This window comes from Panicum hallii, chromosome 3 (genome assembly GCF_002211085.1).
Source record: "Panicum hallii strain FIL2 chromosome 3, PHallii_v3.1, whole genome shotgun sequence".
Classification (NCBI taxonomy): domain Eukaryota; kingdom Viridiplantae; phylum Streptophyta; class Magnoliopsida; order Poales; family Poaceae; genus Panicum; species Panicum hallii.
Window position 1 is genome coordinate 4607986 of NC_038044.1, and position 19267 is coordinate 4627252.

The window sequence follows — 19267 nt, forward strand, 5'->3', positions numbered from 1 at the left end:
TTTTGATGTTCGGCCTTGATCCTTTGGCAGGTATCACAATGAGCCACGAATCTGCAATATCCGCCTTCATTCCGTTCCACCAATATTTTTGCTTTATGTCCATATACATTTTGGTGGATCCTGGGTGGATAGAGTAGGCCGAGTTATGTGCTTCGTCCATAATTATCTGCCGGAAGTCTCCATTCTGGGGTACAACAAATTCTATCCTCGTACATAATGTTCCCTTATCGTCCACTCTGAAACCCGGTGCTTTGTTTTCTCCGGTTGTTTGCGAATTTTTACTAACTCTTGATCCGAGCTTTGGGCTTCTCTAATCTTATCCTCTAATGTGGATTGGACGTTTAGCACTTGGCTGGAACCTCGGGGTATAATGTGCACATTTAATTGTGCCATTTCCTCTCGCAGATGGTCATTCGTGGGCCCATAGGATTTCCGACTTAAGGCATCGGCTACCACGTTCGCCTTTCCGGGGTGATACTGAATTTCCAGATTATAGTCCTTGACCAACTCCAACCACCTTCTCTGCCTTAAATTTAAGTCTGGCTGAGTAAAGATGTACTTAGACTCTTGTGGTCAGTGTAAACCTCACACTTATTTCCGATCAGGTAGTGTCTCCAAATTTTAAGGGCATGCACTACGGCTGTAGTTCCAATCATGGGTCGGATAGTTTTGCTCATGGGTTTTGAGTTGGCGGGAGGCATATGCACGACTTTCCCGTCTTGCATTAGTACGCACCTAATCCTTGTCGGGATGCGTCACAATAATGACAAAGTCCCGATGAATGTCCGGTAGGGTCAGCACTGGGGCGGTTGTCAGTCTTCGCTTCAATTCTTGAAAACTCCTCTCACAGGATTCTGTCCAAGCAAACTTTTTTCTCCTTCTTAAGAAGTTCCGTCATGGGTCGGGCTAACTTGGAGAATCCCTCAATAAATCTCCGATAGTATCGGCTAATCCGAGAAAACTTCTGATCTCACTAACGTTAGTTGGCTGCTGCCAATTGGATACGGCTTCAACCTTCTCTGGGTCCACTGCTACACCTTCCGCGGTTAGAATGTGACCAAGAAAAGCTACTCTCTCCAGCCAGAATTCGCACTTGCTGAACTTGGCATATAACCTATGTGCCCTCAGCTTTTCTAATACTACCCGCAGATGTTGCTCATGTTCCTGAATACTCTTAGAGTAGATAAGTATGTCGTCGATAAAGACTACGACAAACTTATCCAGCTCGTCCATAAACACTTTATTCATGAGGTTCATAAAATAGGCAGGGGCATTGGTTAGTCCGAAGGACATTACAGTGAACTCAAACTGCCCGTAGCGGGTGACAAAGGCTGTTTTGGGGATGTCACTTTCTCTAATCTTGAGCTGGAAATACCCTGATCTTAGATCGATCTTCGAAAAGTACTTAGCTCCCTTTAGCTGATCGAACAGGTCATCAATCCTGGAAGAGGGTACTTGTTCTTAATGGTAACTTCATTCAGTGCCCGGTAATCCACACACATCCTCATACTCCCATCTTTCTTTTTGACAAACAGGACTGGGGCTCCCCAAGGCGACGAGCTTGGTCTGATGAAACCAATCCGTTGCAGTTCTTCTAGTTGCTTCTTTAATTCTGTCAATTCCGAGGCCGCCATCCTATAGGGTCTCTTGGCTATCGGAGAGGTTCCGGGAATAAGGTCTATGACGAATTCTATATCCCTGTCCGGCGGCATACCGGGAAGCTCTTCAGGAAATACATCTGGGTATTCGTTTACTACCGGGACTCCTTCTAAGGGCTTGGCTTCCATGCTAAATACCATTGGGTCAAATTTACTATCCCGGGTACGGCAGATCACTTGTACTCCTTCGTGGTTGGTTAGGTGTACCACTTTATCAGTGCAGCCTATGAGACCATTGTGTCGGCTTAACCAATCCATCCCAAGGATCACGTCTATTCCTCCAGGCTTAAGTACTACTAAATCTGCTAGAAAGTCTACCCCACTTAAATTGATCCTTACCCGGGGACACCCTAACTGACAATTGATGTCGCCTCCAGGCGTCCGGGTTAATAGGGGTGTTTTTAGTAGTACTGTAGGTATTTTGTGTTTCTCCACATAGCTCGAGGATATAAACGAGTGTGATGCTCCAGAATCAAATAATACTGTCGCCAGAGCTGAGTTGACTAAGTACTCACCGAGCACTACGCCCTGAGCTTCTTGAGCCTCCTGCGCGTCGATGTGGTTGACGCGGGCTCGTCCAAATGATTGCTGCTTCTCCTGCTGGCTGCCGTCGTTGTTGCGGACGGGCACTCGGTTGGCACCGGTCAGGGCCTGTCTGGGTCCATTCACCGAGTTGGAGAAGGCTGATGTGGCCGGCTTGTTCTTGGCATAAGGGCAATTGGCGATGTAATGCCCTATTTCACGGCAGTTGAAACAGGCCCTAACATTGTTGTTGTCGGGGGCGACCTGGCTTGTATTGCTCTGCGGGGCCCTTGTGGTATTCTGGCTCCTGGGCGGGGCCTGTGGTCCTGTCACTTGCGACTGAGTCCTATACTGCATCGGGGCCTGAGATCTTGGTGCAGTGTAGCTGGAGTTCCTCGGCTTTTGGAAGCGGTCCTGCTGGCGAGCCTTACTTTCCAAGAATTTGCGTTTATTGTCCTTTCTTTCTTCGGCCTTGGCCCTCTCCGTGAGGATGGCCTTGTTCATCAGGGTGTTGAAGTCTGGATAGATCTGGGGAGTAAGCAAGGTTCGTAGCTCCGGGCTTAACCCCTTCTTGAACATGTCTTGCTTCTTATCGTCGTCGTTCACTTCTTCCGGCGCGTACCGGGCCAATTCTATGAACCGGTGGGTGTATTCTTCCACCGTCATACTCCCTTGTTGTAGTGCGCGGAATTCATCCGCCTTGCGCTTCATAGTGGCCGAAGGGATGTGGTAGCGGCGGAACTCCCTTACAAATTCTCCCCAGGTAATGGTAGAGGCATCTTCGGCTGCGGCACAATAGTTTTCCCCACCAGGATAATGCAGTTCCGGTGAGCTGGTGGGCTGCCAGAAGGACTTTATCCCGGTCCTGGCATTCGAATGGTTCGAGCTTCCTCTGAATTACTCGCAACCAGTCGTCAGCATCCAACGGGTTGCAGGATCCGGCGAAGGTAGGTGGCTTGGTCCTTAGGAAGGCCGTCAGCTTGTCGTTCATATTCTGCCCTCGTGGCTGCCGATTGATGAGGGCATTCGCCAGAGTCTCCAGTATGAGGGTCTGGTTATGGATGATCTGCGCCAGGTCTCCGAGGGGTGGGGGTGGTGGTAGTTGTTCTCCTTCTTGACTTCCCCCTCGGTTCTGGCTTACTTCTTGTTCTCCTTGGGGAAGATCTTGTTCAACGGGACGTGCTCCGACACTAGCGGCTACGGGGTTCCGGCCGCGGGAGGCCCTCGCGATGTTCCGGGGAGTCACCTGTTGATTGGGTAAATTGGGGTCACGGTTATGTGATGTTTAAGTTATTTAATTCGTATATATATAAGGCAGAATCTATCTTCTGCCGATATCTATATAATTAAGCAGCACACAACACATCAGCACACAACATCACAAGCAACAAGCACCAACTATTTTATTAAGCAGGGAGGATACAACTTAGGGGTATGATTAAGTCTCGTGCTACTCGGCCAGGGTCTTGCAAAAGGGCACGTCTTAAACAGGAAGGCTGGGAAGGCATCACTGGGATGGCGTCGGTCACTCTACTTGTGTGGTGTGTCTTCTTCCGGGGCGGACAGGGTGAGAGGTTCTCGTTCGCCGTCTTCTGGGTTCCCATCGGTCAGGGGTTGCATAGCAGCATCCCCTCCATCGGCGGCAGCAGAGCTTTCAGGGTTCTTGGGTGGGGCTCGTGCGCTCCCGAAGAGTGATCCCCACCCTATGACGGGGGTCCCGAGTAACACGTGGTCTTCCCCTATCGCCGGGACTGGTGTTCCGCTTTGGGTCCAATCTTGCATACGCCGGTCTCGGGCCTGTCTAAGGCTTTCTTGGGCGACAGCTTCGCTACTGACCGCTGCTGCGGCTCTCGCCTCGGCATGGGCGGTTCGGATCTGCTGTATCCTCACCGCGAGCTCTGCTTGCTCGGCTCGATGGGTCTGCTCCCTTAGAAGATTGGCTTGCTCATCGAAAAGTTGGTCCAGGGCGGCTAGGTAAGTCGCTACTTGGTACAGGGGGCCTTCTTCGTGGCGACGTCGCTCCAGGTTTCTCATGCGTGCTTCCCAGACTGGGGTTCTGATGGCCGGCGGGAAGAACTTCGCTGGCGTAGGGGCGAGGTGTTCTTCAAAAATCCGGCATAAGTAACGGAGTGCTTTCCTGATAGCCAAGGGGTAGGTGTCTTGGTGTCTAAACCCTGTGGCGGTCGCCCGCCAGGGCTGGATGTCGGGGTAGCGGTGGCTCCTGGCGATGACCAGGATCACCCTGCAGCGGAGGGTACCATGGTGCTCGTACTCTCGGCTGTAGTATCTTGGGCGCTCCGTAACGCCAAGGTCCTCCAGGGTGTTGATCAAGAGGCTGGGGAATCCAGGTGCAGCTTGGCAATCGCCCTGGGTCCATCCTTCCTCAGCCATCTGAAACAGAAGTAGGGTAAACAACATGGTACAGGTGCAAAAGCGAGTAGATGATATTTATTATTACAACAAGGGTGGTACAGTTTTCATGGATACGTGGTCATTAGGGTAGAGTTTTTGCTAGGGGTGCTAATCCTATCATGGGATTCTTCCTCGGTCCTGATAGAGCGCTTCTTTATCGGAAGGAACCGATCCTTCTCGTTTTCGGTCTGTGTACCCTTATCCCAATGGGTCTCCATGGGTTCTTCTTCTTCTTCTTCCTCTATCCATCCACCTATTCCGTTGCGGGTCTCGTATTCTTGCATCTGGGCTTGGAGGGCGGCTAAGGAGTACTCGGCGGTTGCAGCTCTTGTCCGTTGTTCCTCCAGCTCCTGGGTTATCTTTTCAACTCCATGGATTAATTTCTTTAGCTGTGCCGACTGTTCGCGGCAGAGTGCATCCAAGCCAGTAAGGTAGATGGATAGGTGGGAGACCGCATCTTCTAAGTCTTCTTCTTCTCGTCCAAGTCTCCTCATCCTGGCAATCCAAGTGCGTCCACTCCTTTCAGCGGGTGGGAAAAACCCCATAGGAGTCCGCTGAAGGTGGTGCCTGTAGAGCACACGTAATCGGCGCAGGGCTTTACGGGCGGCTTTTCGGTAGGTGTCAGGGAAACGGAAACCAGTTGTGGAGATAAACCAAGGGTCCACATCAGGGTAGCGGGTGCTCCTCTCCACAAAAATCATCGTGTCGCACCGAAGGGTGCCACCGGAGATGTATTCTCGGTAGGCGTACTCCGGCGTCTCCATAACCCCAACACGTTCCAGGCTGAGCAACAATAACTTAGGAAGGCCAGGCTCTGCGTAACAGACTCCGTTGACCCATCCGTTGTCAGCCATCCGGAACAGGGTAAAAGTCAGGGGTAAGTGTGCGTGCAAAAAGGTATCTAAGTTAGAACAAGTCTTAGGGTCTGAAAAGGGGTCTCGCTCCTAGGGTCACGTCCTACGGCCAGCCTACGGCTCTGATACCACCTGAAGCGTCCCCCCATCAGGGAAGACTTAAAAGTGTCACTTTATCAGTCCCAGGAGGCTGATAACACTTTTATTACATCAGATGGTACATCACCGTACAACTCTACGCGGTAATGGGCAGTGAAGCGCCACTATCGCGAGGATTACAACCAGAACCCACACAACTACACTAGCTACGAACAAAGGATCGTCAGAGTCTTGCGCCATGCGGAGCTCCAACGGTGACCTCACCCACAGGCAAGACTGGGTGCAGGACGGGACCCTACTCGTCGTTCTCGGGGATGTAGTCGGGATCCTCCACTGTAAAGTAAAATGGGGTGAGTACAAACGTACTCAGCAAGTTCAATCACACCCACGGAGGGGTTATCACAGAATTACATGCACAGAATAATCCAAGGATAAGGTTATGGTTCATTTGCGGAAAACTTGACTTTATGCAAAGGTTCGTTTTAAAACATTTTTCAAAAACAAGTCGTTAAGCATCGAGGGGCACACGGTGTTGATCCACACAGGATCTAGTTTAAAACTGCTACCGGACTCCCCGTCCGCCGTAGCACATGGCACCACTGCCGGATACTTTCCAAACAACTCACACTGGATCAACCATTCCCAGAGAGAAACACTAGTTATGTGACCACACCGTAACTTGCCCAGTACCGTGGGCACGGCTATTCGAATAGATTTCAACTCTGCAGAGGTGTGCAACTTTACCCACAGGTGGGGTACCACAGCACGAACACCTGAGTGCCGGTGCAGATCCCATCGAAGCCCTTACCCACCGTAGCTAGACTTGACTAGCCATCACGGGATCTATCAAGGGGTCATTCGACCTAACACCGAGGTTTAACCGGGGCATAAGTCACACAGAGCTTATCCCGTCTCCTTGATCACCCGTTGCTCCCAGCTCTCCTGATGGCTATCAGACTAACTAGTGGGGTTGAGCCAAGCCGTTGCCCATACAACGGTCAAGTGGTTCGCACTACGAGAAGCTAGGTGAGATGTCACATCAACTCGGTCCTTAGGGGTGACAAGATGGATATCTCCCATCCACGCTCAACCACACAGGTACGAGCACATCAGCGGCAATTCACACAGAAATGCCATCCATCTCATCTAATTCGCTTTTCAAAACCACATTGTATCCCTTCCCACACACACGCATTTTCTTTATAAATCAGGCAGTCAAAGTATGGTTATTTCAAGCAAGGGTGGCTATCCTATCGGGTTTCCAGCACGCAAAACAATGCAATTTTATAAAACAGGCCATTGGGTCGTGTTTATAAAAACTAGGACAGAAATATGCATCAAAGGGCGGAATTGAACTTGCCATCGTCAAACCCTTGCGGGAAGTCCTGATCGAAGCACTGCCCTTCGGGTTCGGGGCCGCAGTACTGGTCCTCAGTTGCCTGGTCGCGGTCGGGAACCTCGTCGTTTACTCCGTGTCCTACGACGCAAACAAACAGACACACAATCAAGCGAAAGAACTAAAAGCTTTTACGATAGGCTTGAATCGGAAATAATTTAGTTACGGAGTTAGGGGCAATATCTCTGGGTGGTTTCTTAATGGCATGGCTAAAACTATACTAGAAAGGGCGTGGTAAAGTTTCGGGTCAATCGGAGGTCGTTTTGCACATAAAATGACGCGCTAAAGGTGGTTTCAGGGCTTAAACGGGGGTCCAGGGACTTGTTCGTAATTATCTAAAGGGGGTAAGGGTTTATCTGCGAAACCTAGAATTAATCAGGGCATGCTAAAGGGTGTCGGGCATGGTTGGGTTTTTATGTAACGGAGGGATTCAATTTGAATTAATAGAGTGGGCAGGGTTTCTTTCGCGAAAGGGAGCTATTAGAGAGGGGGGGGTCCTTATTTAGAAAAGAGAGTAAGGGCGGGGGGGTTAAACGCAAAACCACCCCTTCTTCTTCCTCCTCTCACCCGTGAAACAGAGGAAGGGGAAAAGGGGCTCGGCGCCGGCCTAATCCCGGCGGCCGAGGCCCGGGGTGGCTCGGGTGCGTGGGGGAAAAGGGAGAGGGGGCCAAGGGGAACTGATTCCCCTGCTCACCTTGAGCCGGGGCGAGGCGTGGGAGTGGGGCGGCGGAGGCCTGCGGGTGGCGGCCGAGCGGCGTGCGGCGGCGGAGTTGGGAGCGTGCGAGAAGGGGCTGGGGGTGGTGGCGCCGTTCGTGGAGGTGCCGAGGTGCGGGGGAGGGCTACTTATAGGCGGCCGCGTGGAGGAGCGATGGGGTCGGTGGGAAGGGCCGGCGGGCGGTGCGGGCGCCATTAATGGCGCCCCGGCCGCTTGCGGCCGTCGCGACGCGGTGGTGCAGGACGGCGGCGGTGTGCGGCAGCGTGCGGCGCGGCCAATCGACGGGCGGTGCGGCACGCGCGGGGTGGGCGCATGTGGGCGCCGTGCGGCACGGCGAGCGGCGCGGCACGCGCGTGCGCGTGCACTGGTGGCGCGACACAGCGCGGCCGGGGGGCGCGGGTACGGCGCGGCTGGGCAGGAGCTCGCGCGCGGCCACGCGGGGCACGCGGGGGCGAGCGCGTGCGCGGCACGGTGGCGCGCGGCGTGGGGGTGCTCGGGAGCAGAGGCAGGGGAAGGAGGGGAGAGGAGAGGAGAGAAGGGAAAAGGAAGAAGGGAGGAAAAAGGAAAAAAAAAGAGAAAGGAAAAAGGGAGGAAAGGAAAGGAAGGAAAGAAAGAGAGAGAGATTGGAAAAAGAAAAGAAAAGAGAAAGAGGGGAAGGCGTGCCGGCGCCGGTCGCGGCGGCGACCGCGGCCGGTCGGCCACGCGCGCGCGGGGATTCGCGCGCGGCACGAGGAGCGCCGGCGCAGAACGCGGCGGGTGATCGCGTGCGGGTCGGCCACGCGTGCTCGGCGTTCGCGCGCTGCGCGAGGAAAAGAGTCGCGCCAGCGCTACTCGCGGAAAGCGGTCTTGTGTGAGTGGTGCGGGATTGGGACGGCGGTCAAGTCCGCTGTCGGTCGTCAAGGGTTAGAGTTAGGGTTTGACGACGAACATTTTAGCGCGTGGTAAGTTTTCAGGGCGTCACAGGTGTGACATAGGTCGTGAGTTGATTGCTTAGATTTAGAGCCGCTTGTTGTAATATATGCGGCAGGTGTACATATAGTTTGACCTGTGGCAGTCGAACCACCCTGATGTAAGATGTTAAGAACCACCAGTATCTGCGTTGTAATCTAAGCCTTGTGTTCTGCCATCTTGCTCAATATCTTTGCATCTGAAATGAGTTGGTTGAATGGAACATGTGAACTACATATCTGTTTGGCAACAATATATCATCTGAAGATAGGAGTAAGAATATGGTTGATAATGGAGCTACTCGTGGAACCCCAGAAGGTTTTTGGCCCGATCAAGCTAGCGGTTCCCAGCAACCGCCACCAGCCCCGCCAAATCTAGCCGAGGTCGTGGCCCGACAAACAGAACTCCTCAACCAGCTAGTGCAGGCTCAGATGGGCCAATTTCATCATCAGTCTCGAGGTCGTGATGAACCCCCATCGGCTAGCTACCAAGATTTTCTCAGCACGCAGCCTCTATTGTTCCATAAGGTAGATGAGCCCCTCGATGCTGATGCCTGGCTCCGCACTGTGGAGTCTAAGTTTGCATTGTTGTCTGCACCATGTTCAGACGAGAACAAGGCCCTCTTCGCAGCCCAATAACTTCGCGGTACCGCCCGCATATGGTGGGACCATTACCATGCTATGCAGCCGGCTGGTCATGTCATCGCCTGGGAAGAATTCCGAACCGCTTTCAGAGCGCACCACATTCCTGAAGGTCTCATTGAGCGAAAGCTCAATGAATTTCTGAATTTGACTTAGGGAACCCGCACCGTCATGCAATATGCACAAGTCTTCAACCACTTGTGCCAGTACGCGGGTTATCATGCGGACACTGAAGCCCGCAAACGTGATCGTTTCCATCGAGTCCTGAATACCAAGCTTAAGGAACGATTGAATCTGGTAAAGGCCGACACTTTCAATGAGTTGGTCAATATGGCCATCACTCAAGAGGACTGCATCTCAGCCCACCGAGCTGAGAAGAAATGGAAGACACCCACAGGACCTTCAACTGCGCAACCGCCAAGGTATCGGTTGGTCCAGAACACTACCACTCGAGCCCCACCCTGTAACAATCAACCAGGCAGATGGGTAGCCAGACCGCCCGAGCAGGCTCGATTCAATCAACCACCGACACTGCAACCCCAGCAGCAACAACAACAAGGCTCGCGGCCGAGCTTCCCGCCATCCAATCAAGGAAACAACAATTATCGTTGTTTCAATTGCGGTAGTGTGACACTCAGGTAATTAGCTTGGTCACACATTAGAGTTTTGGTATGCTTGTATGTTCAAGTATGGTAAATGTGCATTTTATGTATGCAACATTATGGAAGAAGTGATGTTTATGTAATTAATATTAACTAAAGGTCCTTTTATGCAAATTGGATGCAGATGAGGGAAAAGTTTAAAAGTATAAGGGTTATTTTGCAAAAAGTAGTATCTGTGGTTAAATTGCAAAAATATATGTGAAATTACCATAGGGTGTATGTGCAAAAGTAATTTTACTTAGGGATTTACATAAAATATGAAATTATTACTAAGTCTATGTTATCTTCAAAACTATTGCTCAAATACAGATGAACCTTAAAGAGAAGTTGTAGAGTTTGAAAAACCATGCACTTTTGCTTTTTGGACCATCTTCATTTGAGCATTGGTTTAAAAGTTATAAGCCTTTCTCAGTTGAGCCCCTGCTTTTCTCTGAAATTGCAAAACAGTCCCTGGTTCAGTTCATCCCCTTTCTTCTTCCTGGCATCTCTGCTCTCCTGCTCTGTTTCTGAGCTTCTGCCGCCGGCGCAGTCCCCTGATTCCGGCCGCTGCTAGCTACCGCTCGTGCCTCCCTTGCCACGCGTTGCCGTCTCAATCCCCTCACCGCTCTAGCTCTGCCGCTGGCGCCCCACCCGAGCGCCACGTCCTCCCCCGGCTGCCAGCATTGCACGCCGGAGCTCCTGCCGCCGCCGCCGCAATTCCTCCGCAAGCCGGCCTTATCTCCCCCTCTCTTCGGTTCAATAGCATCAGTAGACTCCCCTTATTCCATTTGCCCAGAAAGCTTGCCTGCCCAGCTTGTGCCGAGCTCCTCCCACCTTTGCCGCCCAACCCATTCCTCCGGTTAGCATCGGGTCACCGTGGGCCGCCACACCCAAGCCACCACTGCCTGCACCGAGCCCTCCGGGAGTTTCCCCAGTGCCCACCGGTGCTCCTCAGCCCTGGGCCGCCCCTCAATTCCGGCCGAGGAGCTGCCTCGACTAGCGCCCGCCTGCCGCCGCCATCTGCACACTGTGGGCCGGCCATCTCAGCCACCCTCACGCCTTTAGGACCCTACGGCCGGCTTTCCCATGCTCCAGTGAAGCTCCCCGACCTAATCCCTAACGCCTCCGACCACTGGACCTTTGCCCCCGCCTTCCACCTTCGCCGCCGGCCGCCCGCCTCCGCCGAACTACCACTGCTGGCCGCCCTTGCTCCAATCCCAAGTGTTCCCAGGTGCGTGAAGGGTTGATGATGCTTCCCCTCCCCTTTGATTCCACCGCCGGTGATCGCCGTCGACCATGCGTGCCGGTCAACCCCCGCCACCCCTCTGTGTTGGACCGACAGGGAGCTCGGGTTAGAAGAAGCAAAAGCCCAGGGGGCTATTTGCAAACTGTAAGACTCAGGGGAATAGTTCTGTTAAGGACCTGTGTGCAAGAGTCTTTGTTATTTCATGTGAATGTGATTCCCTGTCTTGTAAAATTCATAACAAATCGCAGAAAAATCTAAAAATAGCAAAACTAGTTTTGTTAGAAACTAGAGTTCAAACTCTATGAATTTTGTTATTAGAGTTTAGTTTGAAACAAAATATTTCTACCTGTATTTTAAATCTAAAATTAAGGGGTAAAATACACTCAATCTTGTTATTTCATGTTCTTTTGTTTTTCTTAGAGTATAGTATGAATGTTTAATGAATTCTAGTTAACTTGTGTAAAGTTGCAAACTTAAACTTGTTTTAAAATTTAACTTCTTTTATTTGAACTCTCAAATTTTGAAATATTAAATAAACCTATTATATAACCTCTTCTAAATTAACACTATTGTTAGTATCTAATGTGATATTCTATAATCAAATTTCTGTAATCTTTTATTTAAAAGTTTTTAATTCAAATTTTGATTCATTTTAAATTTAATTTAAATGTTTTAGTTCTTATTACAATAAATTCTACCATATCTTTATAAATAGTGTTTCAAATCTAAACCCTCTTTATTTTATGCATGTTTGTGTGTTAATTGGATGAGTATAATATTTGAAATGTGAATTTTTAAATTTAAATTTCACCTTGTTAATTTATTGCATTTCATATAGAATCAACGACACTTGACGACGGAGATTACGAACTGGTCTTAAGGCAAGACCAAGGCTTCCCAGAAGATCCAGCGCAAGTCGTCGAGGAACTGACTGAAGCCCCGAACCCGAGTTCGGAAACCTCTGACACTCCTGCCCTCACCCCCACTCCAGAAGGCAAGCCCCGGACATATCCCATTACTTTATATACACTGCAATCTAAGTCTATTATATTATATCTTGCATTAAGTCTAGGAATTGAAGTGAAACCCTAGATGCATGAATCCTAGGAATCCAATGTAATGCTCCCGAGTCCTTATCGGATAGTTGCTCCGCTAATAGGACCGGTAGAAGTCGAGTGATTTCCTGTCACTCGCGCGATATAGGAGTTGCATGTTTACATTTCTGCAACCACTATAAGGATGACGGACAGGGTCATGTATTGTATCATGACCTGGAAGATTACCCTGTCTGTTTTGATAAAAGCTTTAAGGTCGAAATGTGTGGTAGTGGTGGCTAAGTTTTTGAAAGTACTAGCCACATGCCGCGAAATATGGTAAGCGGTAAGCCTAGTAACCAATCGGCCCGGCAAGTGGACATACCTCCCACCACTCGATTTTATGTTATGTATACACACACCGACGTGCGGGAGTACGTTCTGCAAGGCAGACAGGAATACGGTTTTTGTAGTCGCGCTACAGACGTATGTCCTGTACACATTGGGTGTGCGTACGGTCCTGCAGTCGCTTGTGGTGGACCTGATCCACGAACCGGAATGAAAGGCAAACGGTTGCTTCGGAACGATCATTGGATCTTCCAAGCGTGTGTGTTAGGTTTACCTTGCAGGTTAAATTCGATTCGAATCATCCGCCTCTCACGAGGATTGAGACTGCTTATCCCTTCTGCCACATTGAGTAAGAAGAGGAACTAATGATAGATAATCTTGTTGAATGATAATCACTACCTTGCTTGCTTAGTGTAGGTGCTAATCTAGAATAATTACTCAACTAGAAGATGAAGGCTAAAACTTGAAAATAGTACATACTCTTTGTTACTTTTCAGCTGAAAATGAACCCAGAGCCTTACAAAGCCTGCATGGGTCTAGTTACGGGCTAAGTATACCCAGCCCCGGGTAAGCCTTGCTGAGTATTAAGAATACTCAGCCTTGCCAATGTCTATTTCAGGTATAACCTTCGAGAACCCCACGGACAACCTTGTGTGGCCAACGTCCGTTCCGTTTGGCTGGTCCGTGGAGTGGGACCCGTCCCCGGCCGGCACTGACCCTCCGGAGTGACACCAAGCCCTGGGCTAAGCTTGGTGTTCGTCTTTGCGACGAATGTAATCGCGTATAACTTTTTATTCTTCCACTGTGAGTTGGACAAGTTGTTATGCTTGTCAGTTGAACCTATTCTTGTATAAGTTTACTTATCTTTAAACTCAGTTTGTAATAATATGTGTATGGTTGTAAATTAAAAGTTGATGAGCTATTCTGTGATGTGAGCTCGCCTTCGTGCGAGATAAACCTGCTTCGATCCTGCTGAACTGTGGTTGTATCGGGCGGAGACCCGACAGACCAAAGGATTATTCCGTTTGAAGTGCATTTAGCTGATTGCAGTTAGTACGGCAGTCAATAGCGCACTTGAGCCGGAATAATTCAAGCGGTTCTGCCACAGCTGGTATCAGAGCTGTAGGTTTATCTTTACATCTAGAATAGCTCTTAAAAGGTGTTTTCTGGATAAAAGTTTGCCAACAAATGAAATTACAAAGTACGTTGGATCCGTTAAGGTTGGTGATTAGAACGTAAAGCCCTAAGGGTTTATATGGGAAAATATCAGGTGGCTAATAGTATCTATATATGTATAGATAGTTCTGACTTGCAGCACTACTTTCTGTCAAAACTTAAATTCCTGCACAACCCAATCTTACTTCCTGTAATGACATCTACGTACGGAGGTAAGAAGGTAAGGATCCTCAGCCAACTGAGAGAGCTTGGCCTTCCCGTCGGTGATGCGAACCGAACGCTGTTTCTCAAGCAGTGGCCTACTTGAGATGCTGCCAATATACCAACTTAGGTTGATTATATTGGGAGTATATGGTTCGGCGCAGGGTATGGCGATCGCTGTTCATACCCCCGCATTTTGCGGTACCCCCGTGAATACGTTGTTTCGATAACGTATGCTAACGTTGTCTGTACGGCGGTAATTGTACAGATGCTGTTTCTATAGTGAACAGTAATGTTTGGGGACGCTTTCATGCCGTGCTGCCATGGAAGGTTCATGAGATATATATATATCTGTGTATTTTTCTGCAGGTACACCACGCTTACGCTATTAGGATGCGTAGGGTTTATCGATTAGTTATATATAGGGAGTGCCGTATGGTTATGCCACCGAAACTAACTACATAAGTCCGAGCATATTCGGCAGTTGTTTTGGTTGTGAGGACGAGTAGCGCGTGTATGCATCTTTTGTCAATAAAAGAATTTCATATATGATGGATATGTTGTTTGTATTTGGAATGTGTTAATGATGAGTTAAGGACAGCTTTAAGTTGGGTATCTTATATGGGATCTTAGCTTGCCATCTGATTTCCAGCCTTTGCTGTTAACAGAATTGGTTATCTTGATCTGTTTATCTTGTACTTTCCTAACAAGATAACAAGTTTTACCATTTGCATCCTGGTCGCAGATGGCAGCACCTTCCAATGTTTTCTGGGATCCGGAAGGGCATCTCCACACTAATGCCCTTCACTGGGAGGGTTTTCCCCGCTTGCTATGGGAATCTTTGCAGGCTTTCCATTATACAGAACCCCCTCAGTATGACGCTGTTGAACATGTGGAAGACGGAATCCATAGGGCCCATGTCAGGATGATTATACCTCAGCATCCTTTCCGTTCACAATGGCAGCCTATTGAGATCAGCACGATGGGCTACAGAATTATGGACACTATTGAAGCTGCGGCCCTAGAAGCCATTTATGCTTTTTGCAGTCAACACCCCGAGGAAGTTGTAGGACAACCTATTGGTTTGTTTGCCACCACAGATCCTGGTGAAGCGGAGCGAGACCTCGGAACAATTCCTGAAAGTCATAGACTGGAAGGTCCACCAGAAGAAGTAGTGCAAGGAATGAGGCGTTTTACGGGCGTGCAATACCACTATCACATGCTGCTACGCCGTGAGATAGGCCATCTGATTACTGCTACGCGAAGTTTCCACAGGGACGCTGCCAGATACTTCACCCAGGCAGATCAACTTCAAGCAGTGTTAATTGAGAAGAATGGAATAATTGCTACTCAAAACGAGACCATCCACCATAGGGAGGATCAGATTAATGAAAGTGATCATATAATCACTCAGCGGGATACGGTTATTGAATTTTTACAGACGCAAGTCCAAGATCTGATTCTTGCGGTGGATGATGCTCAAGCCCAGATTGAGGAATTGCATTTAGCTGATTGCAGTTAGTACGGCAGTCAATAGCGCACTTGAGCCGGAATAATTCAAGCGGTTCTGCCACAGGTAGCCCGTCCCACTTTATCAAAGATTGCCCTCAACCTAAAAGATCCTTCCAAGGGCAAATCTCCAACCCGAACAGCAAGGGCAAGGGCAAGAAGCAAGTGGTCCAAGTCCGCCAGGGAAGGGTGAATTTTACCACTCTCTCCGAACTCCCCGAGGGTGCGCCAATAATGACGGGTACTTTCTCTATCAATCATCAACCCGTGATTATACTTTTTGATTTTAGTGCCACCCATAGTTTTATCAGTTCAAAATGTGGAACAAAATTGGGCTTGAATCTTTATTCTACTAGTGGGGCCTATATGATAGCAACTCCTGGAGGTAAAATTTCCTCAAACCAAGTTTATAGAAGTGTGCCAATTCAAATGGGTAGAAATCTGGTGAGAACAGATTTACTGTTATTGGACCTAGAAGGAATGGATGTCCTCCTAGGCATAGATTGGATGACTAGGTATCGAGTATCATTAGGTATTCCTTCCCGAGCTGTGGAAATAGATTCACCCGATTATGAGCCTACTATTCTCTATCTTCCACCACGGGAATACAGTAACTCTTATGCCTATGCCATAGAAGGAATCAAGTTAAAGGACATCCCTATTGTCTGCGAATATCCAGACGTCTTTCCAGATGATTTGCCTGGAATGCCCCCGGACCGGGATATTGAATTTGTCATAGAACTACAACCCGGCACAGCCCCCATATCTAAAAGGCCCTATCGTATGCCACCCAATGAACTGACCGAGTTAAAAATCCAACTCCAGGACCTTCTTGATAAGGGTTACATTTGTCCAAGTGCTTCACCATGGGGTTGTCCAGCCCTATTCGTGAAGAATAAAGATAATAGTCTAAGGCTATGTGTAGATTATCGTACCCTTAATGCAGTAACCATCAAAAACAAGTATCCTCTGCCCCGCATTGATATTCTATTCGATCAGTTAGCCAGAGCCAAAGTATTCTCTAAGATTGATCTTCGTTCCGGCTATCATCAAATCAAAATCAGGTCAAGTGACATTCCAAAAACAGCCTTTTCTACCAGATATGGACTCTACGAATGTCTGGTCATGTCATTTGGTCTTACTAATGCCCCAGCATATTTTATGTATCTCATGAACTCTGTCTTCATGTGAGAACTTGACAAATTTGTTGTGGTCTTCATTGATGACATTCTGATCTACTCCAAGAATCTGGAAGATCATGCGAAACATCTTCATGTGGTTCTTCAAAAATTGAGAGACCACCACTTGTACGCCAAATTCTCTAAATGTGAGTTTTGGCTGGATACCATGAAATTTCTGGGCCACACTATTTCCAGTGATGGTATATCCGTTGACCCCAGTAAAGTATAAGAAGTGATGGATTGGAAACCTCCAACATCAGTCCATCAAATTCGAAGTTTTCTTGGTCTCGCTGGCTATTATTGTCGTTTCATTCCTTACTTCTCAAAAATAGCTAAGCCTATGACTGAAAGATTAGAGAAATGAGTTAAATTCTCCTGGGATCAGAAATGCGAAGATGCATTTCACAACCTCAGAGCATATCTCACCACTGCCCCAGTTTTAGCTCAACCTGATGTCTCAAAACCTTTCGACATCTGTTGTGATGCTTCGAGAATCAGACTTGGTTGCGTGCTTATGCATAACAACCAAGTAATTGCTTATGCATCGCGAGCACTCAGGACTCATGAACAAAACTATCCTACCCATGATCTTGAACTCGCAATTGTCATCCATGCACTCAAGATTTGGAGACATCATCTGATGGGTACAAAGTGCCATATTTATACTGACCACAAAAGCGTCAAGTACATCTTTACACAATCAGATCTAAATATGAGGCAAAGATGCTGGTTAGAGCTTATCAAAGACTATGATCTGGAAGTACACTACCATCCAGGCAAGGCCAACATCATTGCGGATGCACTTAGTCGCAAGGCACATTGCTCTTGCTTATCAATAAAGGCTTTCAATGAGATGCTTTGTTGGGAGATGAGAAAACTCAATCTTGAGATCGTTCCTCAAGGCCACCTAAATCGTCTCTCAATTGAAGCTACACTTTGGGATAATATTGTTCTAGCACAACAGCGTAACAAAGGGGTCAAAATCATTAAGCAGAAGTTAGCACAAGGAGAAGGAAAGTACAAGTGCTTTCGAATAGATCATGAAGGAGTTCTATGGTTCAACGAACGTGTCGTTGTACCTAAGGACCTTAAGCTCCGTAAGCAGATATTGGACGAGGCCCACTTGTCCAAATTCTCCATGCACCCTGGTAGTACTAAGATGTACCAGGATTTGAAACAGAACTTTTGGTGGACTCGTATGAGGCGAGAAATCACAAAGTATGTCTCGGAGTGTGACACCTGTCAAAGGGTTAAAGCCAGTCATCTCAAAATTGTTGGTATTCTTCAACCTTTACCCATTTCTTCTTGGAAGTGGGAGGATATCAGTATGGACTTTATTGTCGGCTTACCCAACACCTCTCAAAGACATGACTCCGTCTGGGTAATCGTTGATCGATTAACCAAGACTGCCCGTTTCCTTACTATGCATACTACGTTTAATGCCAAAAAGTATGCTGAGATCTATATAGATCAAATCGTTCGTCTTCATGGAGTACCCAAGACAATCATTTCGGATCGTGGAGCACAATTCATCGCTTGGTTCTGGGAGCAACTTCAACATGCTCTTGGAACTAAGTTAATTCGAAGCTCCGCATATCATCCTCAGACAGACGGACAAACTGAAAGGGTAAATCAGATTCTGGAAGATATGTTTAGAGCCTGTGTACTTCAGTATGACAAAAATTGGGACAAATGCTTGTCATTGGCAGAATTTTCATACAACAATAGTTATCAGACAAGCCTCAAGATGGCCCCATTCGAAGCATTGTACAGTCGCCGATGTCGAACTCCTTTGAGTTGGTGACAAATCGGCAAACGTAAAATCTTCAGACCGGACCTTGTTACTGAAGCAGAGGATAAGGTGAAGACTATACAGACTAATCTAAAGGCAGCCCAATCTCGACAGAAGAGCTACGCTGACATACGAAGAAGATCGTTACAATTCCAGATTGCAGACTTCGTATATCTTCGAGTATCCCCCACTCGAGGTATTCAAAGGTTCAGCGTAAAAGGGAAACTTGCTCCTCGTTATGTTGGACTCTTTGGAATTACCGAAATCTGCGGACCCATAGCTTATCGTCTTCAACTTCCTCCTTAGTTAGCAGCCATCCATGACATCTTCCATGTATCTCAACTTAGGAAATGTGTCAAATGTGGCAGAACCAACCTGAATTACACCGGCTCAAGTACGCGGGTCCACTCTTGAGGGCTCCAACATACTTCAAACGGTATAATCCCTTGGCCTGTCGGGTAACGTCCCGATAAACCACTGATTGCAGGATCAAACAAGGTACCTCGCACGAAGGCGAGTCCAGAGATACAATTGCATCAGTTCCCAACTGAGGGAAATTATTACAAAACAGTTTTAAGTTTCAAGTCCTGGCAGCGGAGTTTAAAACACGGGCACTATACTCATCGCCAGTATGGATATCATGCTAGCCCTGGCATGATATCACTCAGTAGGATCTGTGTTGGCCGGGGACGGGTCCCACTCCACGGACCAACCATCGAGCAGAGGGTAAGGCCATGGCATAGGCAGAGCTAAGTCGTCAGGGGATTACCTGAATAAAAAGTCACAATGCAAGATTGAGTATTCTAATACTCAGCAAGGCTTACCCGTTTCGTGGTATAATTAGCCATGTAACTAGACTCATGAAGGCTTTAATGGTTATGGGTAAAGTTTTCA